Raw genomic sequence first — 27,938 nt, 5'->3', positions numbered from 1 at the left:
CTTGTTGAAATCTCAGTACAGACCTTAAATGGTCTAACGCTACAAGATGGAGGCGTGTGCAGCTGCGTTGCTGAAATCTTTAAATGCCTGTGTGCACATGTAGATAAGTAATCGCTTTGCATGCAGTAAACATTCAAAATCACAATCCTAACACCGTGCTCAGATGGCAAGATGCCACAGGCAGCAAGTATTACAAACCTGACCTTTAGTGTCATGCTGAGTCAGGAGGATTTAAATTCTGTTAGAGGGCTTTGGAAGAGTATTCATAACTTTTTTAATTACAGCCACAAGCTAACATGTACTTTATTGGGATTTTAACACCAGCACCATGTAGATAACAATTTTTAAGAGTAGGAAAAATTATACATGGATTTTTACATTTTTTACTAATAACACTTTGAAAAGTGTGGCATGAATTTGTATCCTATTAATCCTACAGCTGCAAATCTTTTTGGGTATTTTTCTACCAATTTTGCACATTTTTGCAAATTTTTCAGTGCACAATATCTCAAGTTCAGTAGAACTCAACTGAGCTTTATGCATCCTTCAGTTTTCAATTTCATTTGGTTTAGATGTGGACTTTGAGTAGGCCATTGTAACATGTAAATATGGTTCAATCTAAACCATTCCTTTGTAGCTCTGATTGTATGTTTAGTGTCGTCCTTCTGGAAGCTGAATCCCAGTCTCAAGTCCTTTGCAAACTAAACTCACAGTATGATGCTGCCCCAAACATGTTATACAGTGAGGATGGTCTCCTTAAGATGATGTGTTGTGTTACTTTTTTACAACTTATAGTATTTTGCATGTAGGCCATAATGTTGTTAACATTGTTCCTTTTTACACATTTGCTACGTGGCTTGTGGCCTTCTCCAACGATTAATACTGTAAGTGGATAATGCCCTTCTAACAATGGTTTTCTTCTTGCCACCCTTTAATAAAGACCAACTTCGGAGAGTGCACAACTAACAGTTGTCCTGTCAAATATTAATCTGTCAGCAGATTCTACAGCATCTCCACATTTACCATGAGCCTGGCTGATGCTGTGATTAATGCTCTTCTTGCCTGACCTGTCAAATAAGTTGAATAGCCTGACTTGGTTGGGCTTAGTTTGTAGTTGCACCATACTCTGTCTATGTAAAAATGATGGATTGAACAGTGGAAGGCTTGCCATGTATTTACCTCCATCCATCCCAAAAGCATGATGCTGCCACCTTCATATGTCAATGCGGGTACAGTACATTCAGAGTAAATTCTGCCACACATTTCACTTTTTATGGAGTCCAAAACATTCAACTTGATAAATAGAACAGTGTAAGATGCTTTTGAGCATGGAATATTGTTTTAAAAACTAACCCTATTTTACACTTCCCCTCAAATTTAACCCTGGCCACTCTGCTTGTAATGTAACAAAATGTGAGAAAGTTCAACAAGTACGAATACTTTTGCAAAAAACTTTATGTTTGCATGAACTGAAGTGTGCTTTTGTGAATGGCATGGTTTATGTAAGGATGTTAATGTATAGTTGTCTGCTATAAACTGGAAACATTTATGATAAGGACGTGCCAGTGCATTAGATTAAAATAAAACGGCACCAACAGACCAGCTTCGCATAATCACACCATGCCTATCACTCAACTTGTAAATATGTACCTTAAAATCATTTCCCTTCCTTGCTAATGTATCCCAAACAACCTACTCAGCAAGCACCAGCTCCATTCCTGAACGGCCCTCAGACACAGGAAGTGCCGTAGCAGGTTTCTCAATGTCTCAATATTAAATTAGAGCCGTCATTTAATACATCCCCTGGTGTAGAGATTGGCATCATTTTTCCCTGTGCATCCTCTGAAACTCCTGGCTAAAGCAAAGAGACACCTCAGAAACTGCCGGCCTCCCCCGGTCCCTCTCAACAAGAAGCTCCTGTAATAGCTTTATTGAAAATAACAAGGTTGTCTTCTAAAGTTACAGATAGAGCTCCTCTTCTGTCTCGGTCTGAACATCAATAAGCTGTTACTGAGTGCTTTCCAATTGAAAATTTTCCTTCAAGGTTTTTATTTATTTATTTCTTGTCTAACCTCTTGCCAAGATATGCATCTTAATATTGAGAATAATGAGGCATTTTCCGGAGCCCAACGAATATTTTATTCATACAAACCATAAACACACCGGAAGAGAGCAGAGAGTACATAACAAACCCAAAAGAATCCACTGGCCTGAAGATGAATGGACTGGGCTGCAGAGATTTTATAGAGCTTTTATATAGCTTCAATATGAATACTGGCTTCAATATAGAGCTTCAATATGAATTCCTCTCGCCCACTCTGACTCTTTGTGTTGCTATTCAAACATCCTAAAAACTTTAATTTATATAGAAAAGCAAGATTGTTAACTGTTATGCAATTCTAGAGAAGGATATTTGGAAGCAGATTTTAGTCATAAAATAAGTTAGTTACATATACACTATATTGCAAAAAGTATTGGGTCACATCAGTGAGCTCCAGTGTTACAATTACCTCCATGGCTGCAGGTGAATAAAGCTTGGTGTGGAGAAACTTGACTGGCCTGCACAGAGTCCTGACCTCAACCTTCTTGAACACCTTTAGGATGTTTCAAAGCTTATGTACAGACAATTACTTTTGGTAACACTGTATTTACTATGGGTGACTAACTAACTAATTTGCAAACATATTTGTACCAATCTATAATGGTATGGGTGTCATTCACTGGTGAAAATGTTTAGTTCAAAATGGATAAAAATTTATACAGTTTAATTTTTTTAAATACTGTTAATTCACATTGAATGTCTTCTCCCCAGGAAACAATTTAGGTTTGAACAATGTAGAAGAGTATGGTATTGGCTTTTATCATTTCCCAAGTCTGGATGAGTGTGGGAAAAAATAAAATTAACAAAGGAAAAAGACTCTCTAGCCTTTCTTTTAACTAATTTTTTATTGATTTATTTTTTGCTATAGAATAAAAATCATACTCGTACTCGTCGTCTTCCGCTTTATCCGGGACTGGGTCGCGGGGGCAGCAGACTCAGCAGAGACGCCCAGATGTCCCTCTCCCCAGACACCTCCTCCAGCTCCTCCGGGGGGAGCCCAAGGCGTTCCCAGGCCAGCTGAGAGACATAGTCCCTCCAGCGTGTCCTGGGCCGTCCCCTGGGCCTCCTCCCGGTGGGACGTGCCTGGAACACCTCCCAAGGAAGGCGTCCAGGAGGCATCCGGTATAGATGCCCGAGCCACCTCAACTGGCTCCTCTCGATGTGGAGGAGCAGCGGCTCTACTCCGAACCCCTCCCGGATGGCCGAGCTCCTCCCCCTATCTCTAAGGGAGTGCCCGGCCACCCTACGGAGGAAGCTCATTTCAGCCGCTTGTATCCGGGATCTCGTTCTTTCGGTCATGACCCAAAGTTCATGGCCATAAGTGAGGGTAGGAACGTAGACCGACCGGTAAATTGAGAGCTTCGCTTTTCGGCTCAGCTCTCTCTTCACCACAACGGACCGGCACAGCGCCCCCATTACTGCGGCAGCCGCACCGATCCGTCTGTCAATCTCCCGCTCCATTCTTCCCTCACTCATGAACAAGACCCCGAGATACTTAAACTCCTCCACCTGAGGCAGGAACTCCCCTCCAACCTGAAGATCTAATAATACAAATAAATAAATATATAAAAATAAAAATATACAAATAAATGCAGTTTTTGTGATATGCTTTATCTTTGATTTGCCTCATAAAAGCTTGATTTTTACATATTACCTATCAGTATTTTAGTTTGTGGCTTACTGAGTTAAACTAGCTTTTTGAACTCCATCCATCCACCCATTGTCTATATCCACTTATTTTTGGAGGCTGGGGTTGGTGCCTATCTCCAGGAGTCATTAGGCAGGAGGAAGGATACACCCTGGACAGCTTGCCAGTCCGTCACAGGGCTCCAGGGAAGTTTAAATTAAGGTTAAACTGGCTCTGGTTAAAATACCAAACATATATAACAATATAAAACAGTTTTTTTGCAGGAATTACAGTACCAGTGTTCACAAATGTGCTTTAAACAATTTATTTAATGTAGGATACTCCAGAGTTTATTTGATAAGTCTAAAAGTTGAAGTGGATCTATTTTAGCCAGCTGCCAAATAAACTGTACTACGCTCCAAAAATGCCAATTCCAAAATTTTGTTTTGTGATTTGTGAAACCTATAGATTATAAGACCCATTTGCGGTTTAGGCAGTTATAGGTTCATATTTTGTACCCACATTTTCAGAAGTTTTTTGGGTCGAATTGTTTGTGATTTTTAAAAACTGGCAAAACATTTGGCAGCCACGCAGCTCTAGGGGTTGCATTAAATCAAATAGCATCACCGACATTGAGAATTTGAGATTAGTCAGGGACTGTAATCCCAGTTATTTAAAAATACCTTGATAGAGGTATTTTCAAAAATTTGGCGCCTGTTTTGTCATCATGTAGTACTGAAACAGTTTTTGAAAGTGTGTTTCCATACATAAGTGCCAGAAACACTGGAGCAAAGTTCAGAAATCAGTCAGGACACAGCTTGATCCCCCTTTCTTCTGCAGAGCTGTGTCACCTCCTGAGCCCGAAACCGTTTGTGCTCCCATTCAAGTGCACAGAGGTCTTTGTGTGAGCATTTCACTGCCTGCATTTGTGTTTTCCAAGACAAGCAATGGGACAGTCTCACAATCGTGATTCACATTTATATTATGTACACAGAGTTAAAGGAAAGAAATGCCAGATTAGAACATAGTCTGACATTTCTTGGCTGATGTGCTGATTCGTGGATTAGAAACCAGCCTGCAATGCCAGCCATAACTTAGTGTGTGAAAATCGGAGCCAAGACAGGCAGCTGTGTTTTTGTGTGTGGAGGTTGGAGCTTCACATATGCATTTAGCTAGATCCGTCGAATGAGAACAACCATCCATATGATAATTGTAAAGCTGCATCTTTGTGATTTGAATTCTACAAACAGCCATACAATCTATTGTGATCATCTCACACATGCTATCACTCCATCACAAACAGTGATAAGCAAGGCTGTTCGTGACAAGTCATCCTCCAACAACCAGAGCCTACACAAGCAGCATACATTAAGCCCTCCCTCAGCAAATTGAACCCCCAGCACACGTGCACATTCTGCAGCCTTGTGATATTTCCTTCTGTTGTAACCCTTTGCTCATTGTACGCAGCCTCACAGATGATTTAGCAGCCTCTCGGCTGCGCTGGGTGGCTGCCAGTGAAATGGTGGGGCTCATTGTGGAAGGCTGCTGGGTGCCATTGATTTGGCACAGTGCATCTCCGAGGATACACTCTGTTGCCCTGCCGACTTGGCCCAAGGAAAAGGGCTGTACTTTGTGTGTGAGTGTGCATCAGATGTGCCTGATATAAAGGGAAAGGGGATTGTAAAAGTGCATTTATTGGAGTGTGGAGGGACACACTATGTGAGAATAGCTCTTAAATCCCCTTTTGCATCCTGGTTGTGCTAACTGTATTCTCCTAACTAACTCCCCATTGGGAAAACTGCTGGAATGTGCAGAATGATAAGGTAGCTGTAATGCTTTATAAATATATATATATATATATATATATATATATATTTATATATTCTTTTTTTTTTTATTCAGTCAGAAAACACAAAAGGAAAACTATTTTTCTGACATATACTGTATATTTGGAATTTTTCGTATTTTCAAATGCATGCATGTCACACTGTTCTTCTTTTCCTCTCACCCACCCACCCTCAACACTTCAACTCCTCAGAAAAGCATTTCAATTAAAACAAAGGAAGGCCAACTTTAAACTATAAATAAGGCAGGAACACAGATTGGGGTCAAATGTTTTGAATTCCACAGCACATGATCTGCCTGAGTAAGTGCTTGTACATGCACTTGGATTTGAGGTATACAATTCCTTACAAAAGTATTCACACCCAGTGACCTTCCTCACATTTTCTCATGTTACAAACCAAAGGCTTTCTTGGTTGCCTGCTCGTAAGCAGGACCCATCGTAGCTGAGCAGGGCCGAAATGTGAACAGATTGTCATACTGCCTTATGCCAGCAGTATGAGCAAGTTTTCGGTGAGGTAGCAAATAGAATGACAAGCCATGGATTTTATACCGCACACCACAGTGACAGGAAAAGCATAAAAATACCTGAAGAGCTACTACAAAAATATTAAGGACTAGAATGACCAGAGCGAGTTGAACCGAAAGCCTTGGTGAAGACTCCAAATCGTGGCTATTAATGGCCATTGTCCCAAGGGTTGTGGTTGGACTCCGCAACCTCACTGTTTAAAGAGGACATATATAAAAACTTTTGCAAGCCAACGGTAGTTGTCTTTGATCTCATGTCAATATGAAGTGACCAGTCATTGTGTTAATTAAGTCCACTCACACACTCATTACACACTGTCAAATATGGAACCATGCACCACCTGACTCTCTCTCTCTCTCTTTGTGCACACAGCTGCCACTGTAGGCACACACACACCGGGGCTGTTTACAGACTGATTCTTTCCTGATGACAAACTGTGACAAACGAGTCTGTTCAGAACACATTTAGGTCTCTTTGCATCCACACCCCCTCCCCCTCCTGGTCCTTCCCCACCTACCCATTCTTCTCCTTTTCATAACTTCGACAAGGGCAACTCACCCATCGTTTCCGTACACAACCGCGATCCATCAGCGCGCTGCCATAACCTGCCGCTGCTCCGTGACAAATTGCTTTTCATGTGCTGATGCATTGGCCTATCAGACTTTAAGGAAGTGACAGATTAGATCATTATGTTCTTTTATGATTGTATGAGCACTGTTTTGTTTCGTTTTTTTTTGGTTTTTTTTATCAGTTTATATCAAGTCCAAGTTTGTGTTGTTCTGTGAAAAGAAATATCTTTACTATTTCAACTGTCTTGTCAAGGAAGTTGAAAAGGAGAGAGGAGGATTGTTCAGAACAAAACACTTTGGAGGTGACAGTATTTCTTGTTGAGGAAAAGAAATGTTTTTTTTTCAGAAAAACACCTAGATAAACTGACACCTTGTGCATTTTGTGCATAAAGTACTTACTATATAAACAACATAATAACAACTGTTCTTAAGTAAAATTCCTGAAACGAATTAGTCATGTTTAATATTCAGCCGAGGCTTTGGTTCTTAGAAAACATTAAAATTTTACAACAACAATAAAACAAGAACCTCTCTGAACAGTGAATACTATTCTGTTTTTCTAATATCTAGCAAATTTTCCAACCCTCAGTGAAAATTGCTCCTGGAAATGTTGCATGTCGACTGGTGCAGGTGTGGCATACTTAAAAGAAAATGCAACAGTATCATGGTATTACCACAAAAAATATGACAAATGTATATCTTCATCTAATTTCTTGCATGAATAAATATTTCCAAAGCTGCTAAAGAATATCTTACACATTGATTATTGGATTTAGGAATGTACTGCAATTATTTATTAATAGTAAAATGTTAACTATTTATTCAATGTTAAGCTGCACAGTATATTAAATCACTGTCATCATTGACATATATGTGTAACATTGCAAAGGGGTGCTTATTTTCCAAGTGCCATCGTTCGTCGTTTCTGCATGCCAAAACTATAGCTGGCCAGCTGGATGGACTAGATGGACTACATGTAAATACTTAGTGTCTGAGAAGCTCGGACGCACAAAGTGTTGTGAGACAAAGGTTAAACAAAGACAATGTTGGACAATTATTTTGGATATCATCATTGCAATATTCAGTGATAGTATCATAATAACTTGTTTTCCTAATTTTGTGCAGTCACAACTGTTATGTGATTTTGATAAATGTAGTTACTGTCAAAACTTGCAAAGGGGCGAACCGATCTAGAGTCTGACGGATCCCCTACGATGTGCAAATATCACGATCACGGCTGATTGTAAAGGTGGATGTAAAATGGTACCATGTGAGTCCATGAACCAACAGCTGCAGCTTTTTTCTGGATCAAAGTCAAAAATGAACCTTTGATTCAGCACCTGAAGAGAGCACCTGCTGGAACAGAGCTTTATTGTTTTGATTAACCCAATGCACCGATATCACCTGTGTAGCTAATCCTGCGAAGAAAAACTGATGTGACACTTACCATAGATTTTAACATTACACATAAGTTACATATTGATAGTGTATAGTATACAGACACTTGTGCCACACCTGTTGATGCATAGGCTGGCAGATTGACTTTGTGCAGTAAATTCTACCATCTATGACTCAGAACAACACCTCTTAGAACTGACTGTCATGACCTGAAGTATGATTCAGAATCTTCTTAAATGTTCCAGTCTTTGAAAAGCAGACACTGAACAGCCTCTTACTCAGATTATTAATTTTTTACCTTTCAGGTTCTTTTTATAATGTAATATCAATGCAAATCCTGAGTTATCTTTTTTTTAAACTAAATCTAATATTCCACAAGTGCTTCACATCTCCAGGCAGTCATCAAAGCAATGAAGCTGCTGTTTGACCTTCCGGGGGAATCGCTTATGAAGAGGGAAGTGCTGACAGGGTTTGTAGCGTGTTGAAGTGCTGGTTTAGTCTTTCTGTTGTGCTGACTCTCTCCCCAAACCAGGACTTCTAAAATCACCCTTCCTCGGTGGGATGTTATGATTGACAACATCATCCATGAGGACTTGCATTGGCAGAGAGTAGCCTCTAAATGGCAGTCTGTCAGTGCTTACACTCTCAGAGGAAAACAAATTAAACACAAATTGGCTCATATTTTCAATGATACATGCATAAACAATATCAAATTATTTTTCATTCCTCCCATCTTGCAGTTTTCCACTGTCAGTTGTCTATGGTCCTGACTTATCTGCTTAAGTTATTTGATTCTTAAACAGATGTTTTGAAAGCTGTAATACCCATGCCCTGCTGTAGGTGGCAATAACAAAAAACATCAAGCAAAATACAGAGGAAGAAAATGCTAGGCATCACTGTGGCATGAGTAGCAATAATTCCAGAACAGTTACTGACCTTTCATATCTACGATTTTCTCTTTTGCAATAACCTTTTCAATGCGATAAAGGCTTTTTTTTTGTTTTGTTACTAATAGCCCACTAAGAAGTAGTACACAAGCCCAAAGCAGGCGGCTTGTGTCTCAAAATTTGGGTTTAAAACATCTACTCAGATATATGCTGAGTATATAAAACTCTCCACTTTTCAAAGGTGTTCATCAATCAGTTCTTTTCTGATTTATGAAACAATCAGAAAAAGCCTTCTATATTCAACATTTTTGCTATAAAATATGTATCTTTTCAAGAAGATGCTAATGCTAAATAACTCAGCAGGACGAAGGCAAGCTCTTAGTAATTCAACCAACTACTTATTAGGTTTCCACAGAGCATTTTTCAACATTAAAATTGCATTTTTTGAAATGGCTATTCAAAGCCTGGCCAGCTTTCTAAAATTAATAATTATTCTTGCTTCGGCCTCAGTGTTGCCAACTTTTTTAGACGTTGTTTTAGAAAAACAACTTTTCAGTTTTTTGAGGGGGAAATGTTCTTACTCTTTTCAACAAGAAACAGGACCTACCTCAAGCTCCTAACCCGTCCCAAAGCACTCACAGGATCGCAGGGGTCCGTAGTCCATCCCAGTTTCAGTCAAAGCAGGAGATGTACAGGTCCTTCTCAAAAAATTTGCATATTGTGATAAAGTTCATTATTTTCCATAATGTCATGATGACAATTTAACATTCATATATTTTAGATTCATTGCACACTAACTGAAATATTTCAGGTCTTTTATTGTCTTAATACGGATGATTTTGGCATACAGCTCATGAAAACCCAAAACTCCTATCTCACAAAATTAGCATATCATTAAAAGGGTCTCTAAACGAGCTATGAACCTAATCATCTGAATCAACGAGTTAACTCTAAACACCTGCAAAAGATTCCTGAGGCCTTTAAAACTCCCAGCCTGGTTCATCACTCAAAACCCCAATCATGGGTAAGACTGCCGACCTGACTGCTGTCCAGAAGGCCACTATTGACACCCTCAAGCAAGAGGGTAAGACACAGAAAGAAATTTCTGAACAAATAGGCTGTTCCCAGAGTGCTGTATCAAGGCACCTCAGTGGGAAGTCTGTGGGAAGGAAAAAGTGTGGCAGAAAACGCTGCACAACGAGAAGAGGTGACCGGACCCTGAGGAAGATTGTGGAGAAGGGCCGATTCCAGACCTTGGGGGACCTGCGGAAGCAGTGGACTGAGTCTGGAGTAGAAACATCCAGGGTTTACTGTTCAATAGTTACCTAGGCATGTGCAGGAAATGGGCTACAGGTGCCGCATTCCCCAGGTCAAGCCACTTTTGAACCAGAAACAGCAGCAGAAGCGCTTGACCTGGGCTACAGAGAAGCAGCACTGGACTGTTGCTCAGTGGTCCAAAGTACTTTTTTCGGATGAAAGCAAATTCTGCACCTCATTCGGAAATCAAGGTGCCAGAGTCTGGAGGAAGACTGGGGAGAAGGAAATGCCAAAATGCCAGAAGTCCAGTGTCAAGTACCCACAGTCAGTGATGGTCTGGGGTGCCGTGTCAGCTGCTGGTGTTGGTCCACTGTGTTTTATCAAGGGCAGGGTCAATGCAGCTAGCTATCAGGAGATTTTGGAGCAGTTCATGCTTCCATCTGCTGAAAAGCTTTATGGAGATGAAGATTTCATTTTTCAGCACGACCTGGCACCTGCTGACAGTGCCAAAACAACTGGTAAATGGTTTACTGACCATGGTATCACTGTGCTCAATTGGCCTGCCAACTCTCCTTGACCTGAACCCCATAGAGAATCTGTGGGATATTGTGAAGAGAACGTTGAGAGACTCAAGACCCAACACTCTGGATGAGCTAAAGGCCGCTATCGAAGCATCCTGGGCCTCCATAAGACCTCAGCAGTGCCACAGGCTGATTGCCTCCATGCCACGCCGCATTGAAGCAGTCATTTCTGCAAAAGGATTCCCGACCAAGTATTGAGTGCATAACTGTACATGATTATTTGAAGGTTGACGTTTTTTGTATTAAAAACACTTTTCTTTTATTGGTCGGATGAAATATGCTAATTTTGTGAAATAGGAATTTTGGGTTTTCATGAGCTGTATGCCACAATCATCTGTATTAAGACAATAAAAGACCTGAAATATTTCAGTTAGTGTGCAATGAATCTAAAATATATGAATGTTAAATTGTCATCATGACATTATGGAAAATAATTAACTTTATCACAATATGCTAATTGTTTTAGAAGGACCTGTATTACATTTGACAAGGTAAGTAAATGGTTAATAAGTCAAATGCAGGCATTTTTATTAGCAAAGGAACATTTTACATTTACATTGTTCAGGTTGTTTTTAGTCACCCTTTTTTTTTTACAATGTTCATTACAATTACACATTGCCACTTATGCAAATTAGGCGATGACATAATTTTGCAACTTCCCAGGACTTCAATAACTACTTTCTGTAGTGATGAGTTGGACCATGTGCCACTGCATTGTAAGTTTAATGTGTTTGTAACATAAAGCCCGTGGCACCACTGTGTTTATGTTTTTACAGGCACTAACTCTGCAATGCCATGCCATTCCCTCCATCCCGTGTCTCTGTCTTCTTTAAACCCTGCACCAACTGCAGATTTGATCTTCCTTCCTCATTGACATTGTTGGATTTTTGGTGCCCCCAGTTGGAGCAGGGTTTGAAAGTGTGGAGCCATTCAGATGTATGACTTGATTCACACTGACATCCAAGAACCATTTGAGAGCCATGTAACCATGGCAACTCCCATCACAACACTCTTTGTGGTTGGTCGACAAGGTCTGTCAGTGCCAGTGTTCCTTGCATCTATTTTTAATGACCAGTGTACTTAGTTGCTCTTCCTGAGCCTGTCTCCCTGAGGTCCCATCTCCAAGAAGAAGAGATGTGGATGGTGGAAAAAGCCCCATTATATATTTACCCAGTCTTAATTATTGAGCCAAAGAAGATAGGGGTCTTGTTGTCTCTCCTACCAACTTTTAACTTTTGAGGGTAAGACCCTCTACTCCCTCTCTTATCTCACACTTTCTCTCCATTTGTAAGGATGCCATCTATTCAGGCAACAATCATATCCATTTTAAGAAACCACTAAAGGTAATATATGGAGCTATATGTACTGAACCACTAACTCTTGGATTATTATGTTATTTAAAATAATCCCCTTTAATCATAAACATTTCTGACTGGCCTCTGTAAAATAATAATTTTTGGTTCTCTGTGAATAGTAATTGAAAGTGCAGGGTAATGAAAATGTATTTGCCTGCTGATCGATTTTTTTCTGTTATTGCTTTAATGTGACATTTAAAATCTATTCCATTATCCACACCCAGGAAGGAGGATGAAGGAAGATGAATTTCTCAAAGATAAAACCTGTCTGACAACATGAAGTAGGCAAAAAGATCTTAAAAAGCAACATACAGGGTGTGGCGGTGGCACAGGGGTGGAGCACGCAACCCATGTTTGGAGGCTTTGGTCCTTGACGAGGCTGTTGCGGGTTCAGCTCCTGGCTCAGGTGACCTTTGCTGCATGTCTTCCCCCTCTCTCCACCCCTTCCTTTCAACTGACTGTCAAATAAATTGAAAAATATAGGCCACTAGTGCTGCAAAATAACACAAAAAAGCAACATACTATGCCCTGATCTAAAGAAATTCAAGAATTTCAGAAAACAAGTCATTGAGATCTGTTGGTCTGGAAAATGTTACTAAGGCTTTTTAAAATGGCTTTTAACAAATTGCAAAAGCATGTAACACTGGTGAACCTTCTCAGGAGTGACCCATTGACCTGCAATTAAGGGAGGTGCCTCACCTATCATCATGAGAAGTAGGAGTTTTAGGTCAAAACCACCATTTCTTTTTCATCAAATCTAGCTTAAAACAAACAGAGCATCTCAGAAAAAGAACATGATACCGACAGCCAACATGGTGGCGTTAGTGTGATGGTCTTGGACTGCTTTGAAGCTTTAGGACCTGGAAGACTTGCCATAATTTGTAAGGCATGAATGTATATTTCCTCCAGAAAGTCCTTAAGTGAAATGTAAAAAAAAAAAGTTTTTCTGGGCGGCCTAGTCAAAGAGGTTGAATAAAAGGTGTCACAGCCAGTTATTAGGTTGGAGGTGACTGTGGCTCAGTTGGAACTGTAGTTATCTTGCACTCTGAAGGTTGTGGGTCCACTTCCTTTTATGTCCGTGTGTCCCTGGGCAAGGCACTTAACTTTCAGTTGCCTACCGATTGGTGTATCGGTGTATGTGAGTGCAGTTGGATGAATGCAGTTCTAGTGAACAGCACTTTGAGTGGTCGGTAGGAATGGAAAAGCGCAATATAAATTCTGTCCATTTACCACTTATGAGCCAAATAATATTTCACTTAGGCCCAAGTTGATTTGGACAGCTTTTTGAACTTAAGAAATTAAGTCATAATTTCATAGATACTAAATACTTGATTTTATATTTTTTCAGTCTAATTTGGTCATATATCAAAGTTTGTTTGAGGATCTTAAACATATAAACTTGGCAAAATAGCAATAACAGAAACATTTTTGGGGGGGTAGTTATAGTTGATTGTACAGTTGTCATCCACAACAAAGAAAACAGCCATGCATAGTGTTTCCAGTTTGTTTTTCCTGCATGTTATTTTGAGTCATACCCATGTACTCACACTACTACTGTGCCGCCCAAAATCAATTTGAGGAGAAGGGGTGTGTAACCTCATCCTTCATGTTCAGCTGTTGTAAGAGGACATTGGAGAAGATTGATCAAAAATGTATTTCTGGGTCCTGTTGCCCATGGAATCCTCTATGACCTTCAAGAAGCTTTATTTTTATGATGCATTTATCTTGTCAAAGATTTACATCTCCATGACTACATGACTTAATTTTTTGAAGTACCAGTCAAATACTACCTTTCTTCAGACAGTGGTCTAGCTTTACATCTAATACACCAAGCAAATACTTGATAATGAGGCTTTAATTTGTATATGCCATCAAAAAAATCACCCTGAGGGAAGCACGAATATGTTTTTTTTTTTTTTATCCTTAGTAGCAGTCTTGTGCTCAGAGAATAGAAGAGGGTTTTTTTAGTCTCACAATAAGGAAGGCCAGCTCTTGACTTGTGGTTAACTGTGGAATTCAATGAATGGACAAAACAGGATTCACAAATTACTGAGAGCTTTATCCGCCACCTCCTGCTCATCCTCCTCCTCCGAGATAAATTAAAGCAGGAGGCTCACTCAGTTGTTGTGAACTATAGAGTATCTGAGTGGCGGTTTTCTACAATGGTTACTTGTTTGCCAAAGGGCTTTGCAGTTAGTGCACTCGTAAAAGGCAGAAAGGTATAGGACTGCCCTGAGTGTTCAAGTCTTCGACTGAACGTCCAGTTTGAGATAGTATATAACAGAAGCACCTCTGAGAGATGGGTTATAGCTGAAGCGGCATGTGAATAAAAGGAACAGTTATTGAAGGGTTGGCCCTTTCCTGGCCCAGAGGAAATCCGTATTTTATTTGATATTAGAGCTGCTCAGGAGCTGTAAATTATTACTGCTGTACTCCACTTGCTTGTGGAGGTCACCTAGCCAGTAAGATCAGTAGAAATGTGTGGGTGTTTGTGGATGTGTCAACAAATATATTCATTATGATGTGTATTCAGCCCTGCTTTCTTACCCTAGAATGCATGTCTCCATAGTCACACCGTGAACATACTGCCGGCTCATCCATCCATAGGTATATGCTCCACTCCATCCATCCATCCATGTACTAAAACACATTACGGAGCTGACTGCCTCCAGTGTGCCACTTTATCCCTGACACTAAGCCTCTGCTGTACATTGTTTGCCACTGGAGAAGGTAAGGATCACAAGATTACAAGCAATATGAAATAATTTATTCTCAAATTAAATATGCAATACTTTGGACCTTAATATAGCAACAAACAGCTATTCAACATGCAAAGTAATTAAAGTTTTACCCATGCAGTCTGCAGTTTATTGGTTAAAGTGACCCTGGTGCAGAAAGGGATATAATTGCAGTCAGTAAGATTTATTTTTTCAAAGCTGGAAAGCCCCATGAAGTGTTGCAAGTTAAGTATAAGTTAGAGAGCAGCTTCTCTATAACCACTAGATCAAAGAAATATTCCTTTTTTATAGACTTCTTATATCACAGATATGCAGTGCCTTGCAAAACAATTCCTGCCCCTAAATGGCAATGCATTTATATAAGGATTTTGTGGTCGAACAACACAAACCTTTCACAGGTCCATTCTAGTGAATTGATTTCATTCCATTGTTGCTCCGGCTGGATTTAGTATTGTTTTTGTGATGAAAGGTGAACCTCTAAGAGGTTTTCTTCAAAGATTGCACTGTATTTAGCTTGATCTATTTTCCCATCAACTCTGACAAGCTTCACTGTCCCTGCTGAAGAAGAACATCCCCACAGCATCACTCTGAATACATGGTGTATTCAGGGTGATATGCAGAGTTTTTCCCAAGACAAAAAAGCAAATTTTTGGTGTCCTCTTCCCTGAGCACATTCTTCTACATAATTGCTGTGTCCTTCAAATGCGACTCCTTAGGTCCTTCTTTCCACTGTTAACATTTTCTTGCTTCTCTTCCACAATTTAATTACACACAGATTAACTATCCAATAATTACGTCACTTCTGAAGGCAATTGGTTTGAGTGGATTTTATTTTATGGTTTCAGAATAAAGATTGTGGAAAACTAATACAGATACAGAAAGAAGTAAACATTCTAACTGTATCTCAAGCAGTATCAGAAACAAGTAAAATGTCATTTCAAGTCAAAAGTTCACATTAAAGGTTAGAAACACAAAAAACTATTGTTTGCTATGTAATTATTGGATGTGTGATTCTGTTTGTAGCTAGGAAAATAAGTCACATATCCTTTAACTGTCTTTTTGTTTAAGCAGCTTTGTTTAGTGCTGTGTGAATGGTTCTACATGCACATGAAACTGCTTGCAGATTAATTTTAAGTGACTGAAAGTCCCAGTTTTCCTAAACTGAACAAACCATATTTTTCTCCTTTAAAAATCCTCCAAAAAGGAGTGGACTCTGCCCAAAGTTAACTTTGTTGGGTTTGTTTCTGTCCTTGGCAAGCTATGACTGATGGTAAACATGGAAATTAGCCAGCTGGCACGACCATTTTGCTAACCTTGTTATCTAAACCCATGATTCCTTATGGCTGACCCACTCATTGACATATCTTTCCGTTCATAGTGGCCTCCTTCCGTGCCTGGGGCTGTGGATAGCTTTCCACTAAACACAATTGTGTAGGAATAGTAGCAAACCAAATAAAGTGATTTGTTTGCAGTTTGCAAAAATACGATGACAAGATACTATGGAGAAACAAGCAGTTGCTACAAATGGGACTGGTCTGCTGTTCCTGGTAATTTTAAGGGGATGAAGATGCCGTCTCCAGGAAAACAATTTTCCTTAAAACCACAAATTCTATTATTTTATTTGATTTGGTCTCTCGTCTGTGACCTCCAGCTGGAGTTTATGCTGTTTACTATTAGACTGAAAGGCCACACTATTGGCCTCATTATAGCCCACAGGGTAATCCACCAGTGAATGGAAGTGCTGGGTTTTCAGAGAGCCAACCAATATCAGATTGTAAAAAGAAACTGGTTTTCCTAAATGAATATAAAAGATAAACCACTGTTTAGATGAGCGACTACTTTGGTCGAGATGAGAATAATAAGGCCAGGAATATAATTATATAATATAATTATCTCTTTCATCCACTAATGCTCTACTTCTATATATGTCATATCAATCTGAGCTTTTTGTTGGCAGAAACAAGCAGATTATGTTTGGTTCTTTCGCTGTAAACAGTTGTTTGTCCACCTTTATTTTGTAGTGAACTATGCGCAATATATAAGGTGCGGGACAGTTATGAACTGGTTTTTTTCACTGTAAAAATGGTAAAAAATAAAAACGAGGTTCTTGACCTGCAGCATAATATAGATAAAACGTGAGAAGTCTTTTGTCAAAAGAAAGAGGCCCGAGATTCTGACTGTTTGACTTTGGCCGAAGGTGCCATAGCTTCATTGTGTTTTGGTATTCAAACATACATTTTTTAACGATAAAAAAAAACTAAAGAACTGGAACCGATTTAAAACAAAACATGTTTAAATAGCATAATATGTTGTTTCATGTTATTATTATCACCATACGTATTATTAGACCATTTGGTGTAATTATTTTGATTTTATGACACAAAAATGAATGATAACACATGGGTGAGCTATTCAGTGTGCTAAAGACTATTTGTTTTAGCTCTAGATATCTTGAAGAAGCAATGTTGAAATCCTAATTCCATTTCAAGCACTGACACAAAATTTGCAGTCAATGGCTGAGACTGGGGGGGTGGGACCGACCATTGCGAGTCCTTGTCTTGTTGTAAAAAAGTACCTGTAAAACCTACTGGAAAAAGTTGAAATCACTGACTGAGCCCTTGTCAGTCATTCAGGTATCAGACTATTGAATATTAATTTACTGAATAATTTCCTAACATTTAACAGTTGATTTAAATGAGTACCTATTCATTATCACTTCTGTTTTCCTCATCTCATTTGGAATAATTTAGGGAAAACATAAACCTTTATTCAGGAAATGTTTTAGTGTGTTTAAGAGTGAGTCTGCTGGTTAAAATAGCTTTCACCAAAGAACCACCAACACAATGACAGATGCAGAATTGCATCACTGAAGTAACCACAATACCTCATTTTCTCTCCTTCCCTTGTTTTCTCTTCTCTGCCTCCATCAGTTAGCCCTTCCCTCCTTACTACACGATTTAGATCCCTCTCCTTAACCTTCTTGCCCCTCAGCTAGAGCTCAGCTATCATATTTCTCGTACTTCCTCCATCCATCCATCTCCCGCTGCAGTCCTGCTGCCAGCTAATGCAGCTCTCAATTAGCCTTCAATGAGATTTCCACTAACGGCAGTGCAAATAGGTAATTACATGCTGTCACCCCAATCCCCTCCCTCAACACACACACACATCCAGAGACACATCTTGACAATCCACTCAGCCACTCATCTCTGTTGACCCCTCTTCCTCTCTCTGGTCCTTTCAGAATTGTGCACTGCTGCATGCCAGCATTGGTCCAACAGAGCTTAAGCTTGGGTCGTTTAGTCACAGCTGTCTTAATGCTCTCATTGCCTGACAGTCTAAAATCTCAGGACTCAATATAATCACTATTATATTGAGTTCTACACTTGAACCTGTTTATCAGGTGGAGTCGATCAAAAAGAATTGATTTAACATTTTCACTGATTTTGATAGGGTTTTATACACTGTACCTCTGCTTTCTCATGTTATTTATATGAAATTGCCTGTCTTAAGGTAACAATCCATAAGTGGAGGTGATGTATTATCAGGCCTGTGTTTACTGGGGATAACATAAGCAAGTAAATAAATAGAAATAAAAAGTAAATGAATGCAAATTCATCAAGTTTGACTAGTCTTCATCTTTTATTATGCCTACTTCATCCATACATGCAACATATTGAAGCTTAAACAATTTAGCCTCGAACTTTGACTGTCCATGTTTTTCTCAAACAAAATTATTTCTAAAAAGCCGTACAATGGACTGGAAGTTCACAGCGACAGGTGGGGGAGGGGTAGAGCTCTCTATGTATCATGCAGCTGAAAAAACATGGTGTTTGTTGTAATCCCAGGGAGTAGGAAGACTGGCAACAGAAGATGAGAGAAAGAGATCAAGTTGGTGATCAGTTAGAACAGGAATTAAAGGGGTTTAAACGCAAGGAGAATATACTGCAGACTTAGAGGAAACAAGAGTCAGGGACGAACACAGTTTGGCAAATAAGGAGAAATGATAAGTTTAGTAAAACAGCAAAGCTCAAGTTTCATCTTAATCAATCACATTTGCCTACAGTACAGACCAAAAGTTTGGACATACCTTCTCATTCAAAGAGTTTTCTTTATTTTCATGACTATGAATATTGTAGCTTCACACTGAAGGCATCAAAACTATGAATTAACACATGTGGAATTATATACTGAACAAAAAAGTGTGAAACAACTGAAAATATGTCTTATATTCAAGGTTCTTCAAAGTAGCCACCTTTTGCTTTGATTACTGCTCCGCACACTCTTGGTATTCTGTTGATGAGCTTCAAGAGGTAGTCACCTGAAATGTTTTTCACTTCACAGGTGTGCCCTGTCAGGTTTAATAAGTGGGATTTCAAGCCTTATAAATGGGGTTGGGACCATCAGTTGTGTTGTGCAGGAGGTGGATACAGTACACAGCTGATAGCCCTACTGAATAGACTATTAGACTTTGTATTATTTTAAGAAAAAAGCAGCTAAGTAAAGAAAAACAAGTGGCCATCATTACTTTAAGAAATGAAGGTCAGTCAGTCCGAACAATTGGGAAAACTTTGAAAGTGTCCCCAAGTGCAGCTGCAAAAACCATCAAGCGCTACAAAGAAACTGGTTCACATGAGGACCGCCCCAGGAAAGGAAGACCAAGGGTCACCTCTGCTGCGGACGATAAGTTCAGCCGAGTCACCACCCTCAGAAATCGCAGGTTAACAGCAGCTCAGATTAGAGAACAGGTCAATGCCACACAGAGTTCTAGCAGCAGACACATCTCTAGAACAACTGTTAAGAGGAGACTGTGTGAATCAGGCCTTCATGGTAAAATAGCTGCTAGGAAGCCACTGCTGAGGACAGGCAACAAGCAGAAGAGACTTGTTTGGGCTAAAGAACACAAGGAATGGACATTAGACCAATGGAAATCTGTGCTTTGGTCTGATGAGTCCAAGTTTGAGATCTTTGGTTCCAACCACTGTGTCTTTGTGCGGCGCAGAAGAGGTGAACGGATGGACTCTACATGCCTGGTTCCCACCGTGAAGCATGGAGGAGGAGGTGTGATGGTGTGGGGGTGCTTTGCTGGTGACACTGTTGGGGATTTATTCAAAATTGAAGGCATACTGAACCAGCATGGCTACCACAGCATCTTGCAGCGGCATGCTATTCATTCCGGTTTGCGTTTAGTTGGACCATCATTTATTTTTCAACAGGAGAATGATCCCAAACACACCTCCAGGCTGTGTAAGGGCTATTTGACCAAGAAGGAGAGTGATGGGGTGCTGAGCCAGATGAGCTGGCTGAGATTAATGAGTTATTTAGGGAGTGCTTTTTGGTTCATTTTCCTGAGAAAGAGATGTCTCTTCTGGACCCAGTTCATGAATCTGGTGATGTTCTTCAACCAGGTGCAGTCTTTAGAGATCTTCACTCCAATGTATTTATTAATATCTGCTCCCTCTACTACATGGTTGATAATGCAGAGTGACTAAGATGCTAAAGTCCTTTGCAAGATTTGGGTATATTGCACTGATGGAAAAGAAAGAGAAGAGCAGGTGAATTGCAATCGATATCATCATAGAATAAATTAGCAGACTTTTTGCAGCTGCATATTTTCCCAATGTTGTGCAGCTCTAGTCAAAACCATTAAAGACAATAACAGCCATCTCATGATTGTTTGTTAAATACTGAGTTTTGTTTCTTTACTGACTGTTGTTTCTTTGATTAGATTTGTAAATTTAAAATTTTGAAACACACATACTAAGCTGGGTCACTGTTTTATACCAGTGACCCAGCTTATTTGAATGATGGGACCACAACAGCCTCATACCAGCGACCTCAAGGATTAATATTTTCATTTTTCTTCTAGCACCGGATTAATTCCTTACCAAAGAGGACTTAATGAGCTAATTACCTCTGTTAGAAAGATTGGAACCAGCTCTTACCAGCAAACTCTCAAGGATTATTAGTGTCATTTGATTTGATTTTATGTATCATTTTAATGTTTTTTCTCATGTACAGCACTTTGAGTGCCTTGTTGCTGAAAAGCGCTATATCAATAAACTTGACTTGACTAACTTGACTACTGTAACTTTGTATTTTTTGGCTTTTAAGGCCAAGTTGTTCTTGTTCTCTTTACACTAAAACACTAAAAGCAGATTTAAAACTGCAGCTGTCAAACCTTTATGCTTTGTCCACATCTGTTTCAATGTCTGTTAAAAGCATCTGCCTAGGAAAGCAATACCTACTTAAACTGGTGTTACTCTTTTAATTATATTAGCTTTTTATTTAACTTTTCTATCATAAACCCAGTTGGCCTGGCTCTTATACAGTTTTTTAATGGTTTCTATTGAACACTAAGTTAAACATTAAAAAACCGCCTTCTTCCTTGGTTAGAATCAATGTATTCATTTTCTTTAGAGAACTGTACTGTTTCTGCAGTGGAAAAGTTTGAATCCATGTTGATTTTATCACTTTAGCTAACTTATGATTAAACTAAAAGCTATTATTTAAGCTTTAATTGACAATATGGATTATAAAGGAGTCTGACTTTGGTGGAGCTGCTTCAATCTTTAATTAGAGTTCAGGACAAGTATGACGAGATTTGCTGCATTCTAAATTTCTGCAGAGAATAAAGTACTAAACCCTTTCACTACCGAAGGTTTTATAAACGTTTCTCATATGGCAGTGGTTCAACCATGAGGTTTGGCTCTTGCAGAGATGCTTACATCCTGTGCTTTCCTGCAGAAAACCCCTGTTTCTTGGTGATCTTTTTGAAGGTTCACAAAGATGTCTCCATTGATCTCTGCAGAATAGAAAAAACATTTCATTTCATCCCTAAACACTACTGTCTTTGACCTGTCATGCATAGAAATTGTGAATATCATGTAGCATCCAACATGATCTCTTTGGAGAGTTGTTGAAGGAACACTTACAATATTGTTGAATACATACAAAAACAAATTTTTGCCTTTTTGTGAATATCTCCACAAACACATGGCTTCTGTTTAACTCTTATTTGCTCAGGTTCAAGTATTGATTTAAATTGTTGGTATTCTTCCTGCCCCTTATCTTTTCACGCCTACAAACAAACACACCACTTTACCTAGAGGATAGTCTTTTTACATAGACACATACAGTGGTTTCTCTTGGGTGGCTGAGTAAGTCACACAAAGAAGAAAGTCAATTAAAATCTGTCACAATGTCATCCCCACAGACACTTCCGTTGAGACTTGTGGCCTTTAAACACCAGCATTTCTCTTGGAAACAGGCTCAGGGCTTACTTATGGAGTCTGTTTGTGTACCGTTGGGGGGAGATGACAGATAACTGGTAATAAGCTTGTGGATGAGTTGATGTGCGCACACATGCTCACTAGTCAAACACATCAAACAGCTCTCCCTTCAAGCTTTCTCCAGCGATGTTTTCTGTGTCACACTGTGAGGGAAGAGTGTGTTATTTGTTTATTTATTGAGAAGGCAGCGTAACTTCTTTTTTTTTTGGCAAATATCAATAGTTGTTTTTAAGGATTGTTAAAGACGGAAAAGACGGACTACAGTCGAAGATATTTAAAAAGGTTTTTGGTAAAAAAAACTGGGAATAGAGGGTTTGAGCTCCGTATTTAGGAGGTATTCATATTTGTATGACCAGGTGTGGTCTCCAAACTATTTTGGATACAGCATATGCACATTATTCACAAAACAGCTTCCATCTTACCACTGAGTCATGTGACAGTGGAACAGGGATTATGAAATAATCCACAACTTTTTCTCTGGCTGTCTGCTGTGTTCCTTGGTCTTCATAACGTTGTTTGTTCACTGATGTTCTTTAAACTAGATTTTATTTGGGTTATCAGAATAACAGGGCCTGAATACAAATGTAATTCATACCTCGGGGATTTTTATTTCTAAAAAATCTATTGAAAACCTTGTATCATTTGCCTTCCACGTTGCAGTGACTACTTTGTCTCACATTATTATCCCAAAACGATACGTTGAAGTTTTTTTGTTGGGATTTGGAAACGATGTGTAGATGTTTAAAGGTTGTGAAGACATTTGCACGGCCACTGTGAAATGAAAACTAGACTTGGATTTACTTCAAATCTGTAATAAAGACTTGTTTGTCCCACTTTGCGTTCCTTATTCTCTGTCCAGCTATATGATGCAACGATCACAAATTGGCTTATTTGGTGACGCATCTGTCAGTTTGCCACCGTTTCAACAGGGCAAACAGAATAAGTTAATTAGCATGTCTAATTGTATTTGGTGGCTTAGGCTTTTGGAATATGGAATCAAATTAGGTTTCCCACTGTTCTCTTCCACAGCGCACGGTTAGCCTTGAGCTACGCTTTTTAGGATCTGTCTTTTGTCTTTGTCTATATCTTTCTCAACATCCCTTCCAGCTGTACTATGCCGTCGCTTTGTAGTCTGCCCTCCTCTCTCTCATCCACCCACGCTGTCTTTTTTTTTCCATTCCATTTTTGGATCACAAGCTCTCTTCTAAATTGCCTTTCCTCATTTTTGCCTCCTCGTCTGTTAACTTCGCTGCCCCATCTCTCAATAGATTGACTTCTCATTTACTTCGAAGTTTTACATAAAGAAATGAGTTCATAAAATTTAAGGTAATGCATGAATAATTTGTATTAGAACATCATTTTTATTGTCAGTAAAATAAAACGGCCAAATGCATTTTCTTAACCTTCTCACTTTTCCTCCTGTGTCCCGTTATCCGTCCTGCGCAAAAACCATAGCCTCAGCCTCTGAGACAGCCGTTTTTCTGTCAGAAGCTATCCAAGAGATAAGTGTAACAGATATCAACAGGCTAGGGCAGACAGACAGTGTATAATTGAGTGATGGGACTTAATGTAAGTGAATGGCTTAGTACCGACTGTGATCCACAGCAGCAGGAGAAGCTCCCACACAGGAAAAAGGCTTTGTTCAGTCTCTCAGTAATACCTGCAACAACAGACACCTAGACTACAATCTGGTTACTACCTGGCTGCAGTGTCTCTGTGTGGGTTTGTGTCTGAGTGTGCATGCCCAGCTTTAGTTATTGTCTTCTTGTGCTTATTTGCCCTCTTCTCGTCTCCTCTTCAGCCTTTTTATCTGGCCTCCATCACCACCGCCCCCTCAACACCCCCATCGAGTTATCTTAGCCTTTTAATTAACGTGACATGCTGTGAAGTGAGATACTAAATAATGTAGGCTTTTCCAGTGACACCGAATCAGCTGGACTGATTAGTGGACACACAAACTCACTCATGTTCATGCACACTAACACCAAAGTGGTATCAGTGTCCTATAACACCATTAGGCATTTGAAGGGGGTTGAGAAAATGTTGCTGTGATAAAGCAGTCTACGTAAGTGCATTCCTAAATGAAGGAACAATGTGAACATGGGTAAAGAGTAATAAATAAAAAGAAATGTCCGTCTGTCCGTCCATCCATCCATCCGTCCATTATACTACCATCTTCCTCTGTAGGATAACAGGTTATAGAAGGAAACCCAGTCATTCCTTTTCTTAGCGATCCTCTCCAGCTCATTACGAAGGATCCGTAGGTGGTTTCAAGTCAAAAGGGTTAAATAGTCCCTCTAGCAAGTTATTGGTCTTTCCCGGGGTCTCCTCCCTGTTAGATGTGGCTGGAAACCATCCATCGAAGACAATGAGGCATCATGATCAAATCCCAGAATAAGCTCAACTGACGCTTTTTGATGCGGAGAAGCAGCAGCTCTACTTTGAGCTCCCCCCTAGTCTAGAGTCAGATCTCCTTAGCAGTGACTACCTTACTGCAAGCCCCAATCCATTTGTCCAACTCCTGCTCCATTCAACTGCCATTTGTGAACAAGACACCAAGATACCAGAACTCTCCTGCTTGAGCCAGAGACTGACCCCCAGCCTGGAGGGCGCAGTCCACCTTTTTCCAGTAAAGAAAATAATGCCAGTTGCTCCATGTTGTGTAGGTTGCTCCTGTTCTACTAAACAAATCACACCTATTGGGTCATGAACTTATAGGAAACCATCTGGCATGCAGCATTGAAACGCTTTTAGTTCATTCTTTCAATTCTTAGTCAGACTTGGATTCGCAGAGTTTCTGGAAGCAATCATTATTATTTCTATTAAAATCCTCTTCAGCAGCCTGTGCAATGTGGCAGGTTTGTGGTCTGGCTGAACTAAGGAAGGTTTGTTTTGTTAGTCTGACCCCCATAAAATGAAATTCTAAAAAAGGTATTCTTACATTTCTAATTTGGACATGGCAATTTGTTTGTGAAAAATTTGTGCTTTATGCACCTCCCTTCTGCCGCTGCCTCAAAGCTACAGGGTTCATCTCCTGCAGGCTCTGTAAAGGCATTTTTCAGTTTAGGTTTGGAGTCTTGCATGTTCATTTCCAAACTGTTCTTCTTTTCACACTTGTGGTGCTAGGGGTGCTTGCTTTGGTTTCACTTTAGCTTAATGCTTTTCTGGTCTAGATCAAAACATATGTTCAGATCTGCATTGACGTTCATCTCAACATTTTCTGATTGTGTTCACAGGTGTCTGATAAAAAGGTAGATAGAAAAGGTCACACGCTGAATAGGTAGCTTGTTTAATCTTTATGTTCACATAACAACAATTAAACTTGGTCCTCACTATCAAATCTTCCGCAGTGTGCTTGGATATCAAATATTACAACAGGGCCTCAAAAGGATACATACATATACAAAGCATGCGGTTTGTTAATGTGTTTAACGATTAAATGGGTGTCAGTTTTCTGTTTTGATGCATTTACTGAATATAATGAAAAATCGGATTTTTTGTTATTCTACCTGCCCATTTTTGGTCGGACTTGATGAAGGGAAATGACCAATTTTGATACCTGGCTGTCCGGCGCATCTCTAGTATTTAGTTTATAAAAAATATAATTCAAAATTATTATTATTATTATTATAAGTAATTTTTGGTTACAATTTAGTTATTTGTAGCACAAAAATGTTCCATTTCATATAGTAAGACATGGTTTCCCTCCCTGCTGCTGAATAGTCTAAATCAGTGCGGGGGACTTAATTTGTGTAGGGAGAGATCTAAGTTATCCCAAAGCAATTGTTTTAGACTAAACCAAGTGGAAAATCCAGTGTGGTTTGATTTGTTTGCTGCCTTCATTGCAGGCAAGCTAGGAGCTCAGGGGCCCCTACCCCTTCCTCTTTTTCTTAATCAGATGGCTTGTTCAGGAGCAGAGCGGATTAAGACTGCTGCGGCAGATGATGAATCTGTTCAGTTTTGGAGATCATGCAAACACATACACGTACCCAATCACATGGGCACTGCACGGCCAAACCACATGCACAAAATGCAAGGATGGAAACAGCTGACTGCAGTAAATGCAGAAAGGCATATGTCATGGCTCCTGTTTCTGAGCAGCATCTGCAGCAATCTGCCAGGTGTGTGAGGGTGGTGTGATTTAAGATGTATCAGACACAAAAAACTTACATGTTCTGTGATATGAAAAAGTGTTTGCCTCCTCACAGATTTCTTCTGTTTTTACTATCGCCCTAAATGTCATCAAAAAAAAAAACATAATTAGACTAAGATAAACAGAGTTAATACAAAATGCAATTTTCTAATGATTTCATTTCTGAAGGGATATGTGAAAATAATTTTCACCCCACTTGAGCCAATTGTAATTAACTAGATTTTTCAAAAAGCTGAGTTCAATTTCACTAGCCACACCTAATGACTGCTAGATCTAAGGAAACATAAAGTAAGCTTAAAGAGCTCAAGCACAGATGAGAAACAGAAAGTTATTGAAAAAGTTGCCAAATTACTCCATCAGCACATCAATGAATCATCCAGGAAGTCACAAAAGAGCCCAGAACAGCATCTTAAGCACTGCAAACTCCACTTGCCTTAGGTAAGGTCAGGGTTCATGATTCAACAATATTAAAAAGACTGGGCAAAACTGGCATCCATGTGAAAGTGTCATGCTGAAAAACCACTGCAGACCAAAAAGAATAACAAAGTTTGTCTCTCCTGTCGCATCTATTATAATACTGTCAGCATTTCAGGAAGGACATCATGTCAAACATGTGGGTCATAGTGTGATGGTCTGCTTTGCTACTTCAGGATTTGGACGGCTTGCTGTTATTTATCATACCATGAATTCTGCTCTCAAGCAGAAAGTCCTGAACGAGAATCTCCACCCATTAGTTAGGCCAGAGATATTAGTGTTTTGCATCAGTAGATTTAGGGGGTGATTACTTTTATACATAGGACCAAGTTCATTTGAATACATTTTTGCCTCTATAAATGAAATCATCACTTAAAAACTGCATTGTAGCATTTAATCAGGTTATCTTCGTCTGATATTCAAATTTGTTTGATGATCTGAAGCATTTCAGTGTGACAAAAAAAGCAAAAACAGAAACAATCTGTGAGGATCAATACTTAATAACAGCACTGCTAAATCTTCCACTATTATCTCAAAATCTCTTAGAGTGACATACATGGGCAGACAAACTTCACAATTGAAGTGATAGTGAAGGATATTTGGTAAGAAGTGGTAGGAATTGCTAGAAAATAAATCTTAAGAAAGAATGTGATAAACTGAGCAAGAAAACCTACAAAATAGCAAGTCTATGGAAGGAAGTGAGCTAAGGATGAAAGGATTGAAACACTGAGCTGTATGTTGATCCAACACTCAAAAGATAACAATAGCCAGTCTCCTCCCACGTTAATCTCCCTATCATCCATCAATCTCTTGGTCTGTCCTTCCAGCCCTCCATCTTAGAGCCATTCGTTCCTTTTTATCAATCTGAAATCATGCTGTGCTGACGCACATTTGGGAAACATTCCGACATGGAAGTACAGTCTGCTCTCTGGGATTGTATAAAAAGCAGGGATGCAAAAAAAAAAAAAACGAGGCCATTGCTCACTTGGGAGCTGAAAACGTAACTTCAGAGACATGATGTTTTATTGCTAAATGTTTACCATAAGTCGAAATTCATCCGCTACTTTTTTTAACTCTCACACAAACACACGCACACACACACGAAACACACCTCCGGCGATGAGTGTATGGTCCTAAT

At 39.5% G+C, this 27,938-nt stretch overlaps 1 protein-coding gene across 21 annotated transcripts in view; it reads left to right on the top strand.

Moving 5' to 3' along the window:
• ptprdb (protein tyrosine phosphatase receptor type Db) overlaps positions 1-27,938 on the top strand; it is a 270,931-nt gene that overhangs the window by 143,973 nt on the left and 99,020 nt on the right. The gene's annotated exons all lie outside the window — the stretch shown is intronic.

This window comes from Girardinichthys multiradiatus, chromosome 5 (genome assembly GCF_021462225.1).
Source record: "Girardinichthys multiradiatus isolate DD_20200921_A chromosome 5, DD_fGirMul_XY1, whole genome shotgun sequence".
NCBI lineage: Eukaryota > Metazoa > Chordata > Actinopteri > Cyprinodontiformes > Goodeidae > Girardinichthys > Girardinichthys multiradiatus.
The sequence above is the reverse complement of the archived record's forward strand: the minus strand, read 5'-3'. Positions and strand labels throughout refer to the sequence as shown.